Below are 3,029 nucleotides of genomic sequence, written 5' to 3' on the forward strand. Positions count from 1 at the left end.
CTCTCTTTCTTCCTCTCCCCCTGCCTCTTCCACTCCCTGCTCCTCCTCTGGCTCTTCTTCGGCCACCTCTCCTTCCTCCTTCTCTGCCTTTCCCCTGTTCTCCCCAGACAAGGTTTCTAGACAAATCTGACCTATGAAAGTCTCATCAAAACAGGTTCACTCCTGTTCCTCCAAAACCATCAAGGACCACATTGACACCTTGGCCCCTGATCTGGCTGACTTCTGCAACCACTCCTTCACCACATGAGTCTTTCCTTCCCCCCTGAAGCACTCTCTTGTGCATCCTCTTCTTAAGAAACCCACTGCCGACCCATACTGCCTGGCTAACTATCGCCCAATCTCCCTCACTCCTTTCCTGGGCAAACTCCTGGAAAAACTGGCTATCTCCCAGCTTAATCGTCACACTGAATCTGTTGGTTGTCTCCATGACCATCAGTCTGGCTTCTGAGCTGCTAGACAATAAAACCTTTGTTCCACTGTAATAAAGGGCAAGTCCTAAAAAATTTCAAAAAAAGAATAACTTTTAGTATGTCAGTGTTATGGTTAAATCATTGAAATTTTGACATGTGCCAAATCAAGATTCAAGAAGCATATGAGAACATTTATTTGGATTTATTCAATAGGTTACAAAAGGAGAAAAACATAAAAATGTGTGTTACAAAAGAGAAAAACATATATCAGCAGTATGTGTATAGATTGATACTCATAACACAAAGGAAAAAATATATTACATAATTCAACCAAATCAATAATATCAAAAGATGAATGAAGTTAACAACAGATGAAAGTGTAAAGAGCACTTATGTTAAAGATAAAAGAGGGAATTGTGAGAAAAAGAGAGACAGAGTATAGGAACAGGAAAGAGTATATTCCTTCTCTTTCTCAACTTGTAATTTTTAATTAATTGTCCTTCACTCTTTATTCATAATTCTCATGGCAGGTCTGGCTACGTGCAGGTGTCCAATTGGGCATCCACCACACGTTTCGGTAACAGTGACTCCTGCCGGGCAATGTTTTCAGAATGCCTTCCTCAGGGCAAGTTGTCCCTATGGGGAAGCAGACACAAAACAATAGAAAAATAATAACATAATGGATTTCATGTGGCTTGCTGAATCAGTTTGGCTGAAAACATCTGAACTTTAATGTTGTTGCTTATTTGACTGCTTATTTGCTACGAGTCCCTAAAATGCAGCTTACCCAATCAATGGGACACGGTCTGAAGGGAAATGGCCAAATAGGACCCCGGAGGAACAAAAACTGCAACTCAGGCAGGTGAACTGCTAACAACTCACAAGTGGAAACTCCATGTCGATGCCTTGGGTTCAGATGCAGTGACTTTAAATTGTTCAGGAAAATGGACAAAGTTAAGTCCTGCAATTTAAACAAATAAAAATTATATTTATGAGGTATTCAATGAAAAGCTCACCAGGTGGTTTCCTGCATGGTGTTATAGTAGAGTAATAACAGCTAAAACTTGTGTATGCACAAACATAAGTATTGTTTGTATAGTATTGTATGAAAGGAAAGGGCATTGCTCTCCAAATGGTGGATTTCTAACTGAATGGAAAAGAAAAGAGCGAGAAATTCGGCATACCTGTGAATTATAAGGTTTGCCGGTCGCCATTAAGACAGTCAAATGTTGCTTCCAAAAAAAATGGGGGAAAGCGAGACATCTTGCCGTAAATAAATTAAATTAAATTCGGCCTCTGACTGTTCAGCGTTAAACTGTGAACAAAGCACAGTTTGGAAATCAAATGTTGAGTCCGCAATGTAGCATTGTTCAAATTATATTAAGGTTGAAGAGAGAGAAGTTTGAGTGGCAAATGCTCAAACTCAGTACCTGTTTCTCCGCAGCGTTCCTGTATGTTCTCACTCCTCGGTAGCTGGTCGTGTACTGGCCCACAGCTTGACCGTAAAGGCGACAACCTGATTGGTTAGAAGATTCGAGCCCTTGGCTGCGTGTATGCTCGTCAGTTACCGGGAAGCGCTAGTGATTGGTTGATAAGAAGCGAGCCCACCTCGCAAAATAGGAAGTAAGTGACAATGCCCGTAGAACATTGCTCGTGAGTGGTGGGAAAGGCACATATTTGCTGTTTGTTTATAGCTACATGAGAACGTTCTTCAAAGAGTTGAAAATAGAATGGCAGCATTTGTGAAGCCTTGCTTGTGAATATTGTGAGTGCGTGATGTTTAACTCGTTGTGGGCTGCTATAAACGAACGTTACTCTTAACCTGAAATAAAGGAAAGCAGTAACTGCAAAACGTTTTTTACAGAATTACAAAGGTTGGCGTGTTTTTTAATTTAAATAAATGGATACTGAGACTTAATAGCACTTACAGTGCAACAGTAATATATAACGAAGGAACGCCACAGTTGCTGAAAGTATGTAAATAAGGAAATGGAAGTAATCCTTAAGAATGTGCTTTGTACACTTTCAAAACAACATATAGGACTGTGTTTCTGAACTTACTACAAAGACCCGGATGAACCACCAGAAAAAGAAAAATTATTATTCCTGCCGCTTGATATGGGAAAAGTGTGATTCACTAACATCCTAGTGGGATGATTCAAAAAGGAGTAATTGTTTTTGATTTTTTCTTTTTGTGTAAGCAGGCAACTAAAATAATGATTATGGTCTTAAATCACATTGGTAAAAAAGGTGTAACGGAATTTGTTCCCGAGTCATCTTAAAACAATTTGTTAATAAAACGTACTCCTACATCATCCTGAAATTCATCAGGGCGATAGGCTGGGGTTCCAAAGGTAAAATACCCAGGGTTTTATATAGGAGGTAAAAACTCCTCGTTCGGGCCATTAATATGCGTAGACAATCTATAGATCCATCTGGCCTCTTTTTGGTGTAAACTCTGTGTTACATTGGTTGAATCTCTTACTGTGTCTAGAACCCACCACTTGATGTCATCTGCAGTGTGGTGGGCTTCTAGAAAATGGTTGACTATAGGTGCGGATACTGTTTTGTACCTAATGCGAGAGCGATGCTCAGAAATCCTAATGAGCAAAGGGCGGG

At 40.1% G+C, this 3,029-nt stretch overlaps 1 long non-coding RNA gene across 1 annotated transcript; it reads right to left on the bottom strand.

The window, feature by feature from the left end:
• Window positions 1-664: 664 nt before the first annotated feature.
• On the bottom strand, window positions 665-1,899 carry LOC138467115 (uncharacterized). Its single transcript, XR_011268045.1, has 3 exons — window positions 1,841-1,899; window positions 1,198-1,371; window positions 665-1,046 (listed from the first exon to the last, which is right to left on the bottom strand). It is a non-coding gene; the product is annotated as an uncharacterized lncRNA (long non-coding RNA).
• Between the last annotated feature and the right edge of the window lie 1,130 nt (window positions 1,900-3,029).

This window comes from Ambystoma mexicanum, chromosome 4q (assembly GCF_040938575.1).
Source record: "Ambystoma mexicanum isolate Mex_15411 chromosome 4q, UKY_AmexF1_1, whole genome shotgun sequence".
In the NCBI taxonomy this organism is placed as follows: Eukaryota; Metazoa; Chordata; class Amphibia; order Caudata; family Ambystomatidae; genus Ambystoma; species Ambystoma mexicanum.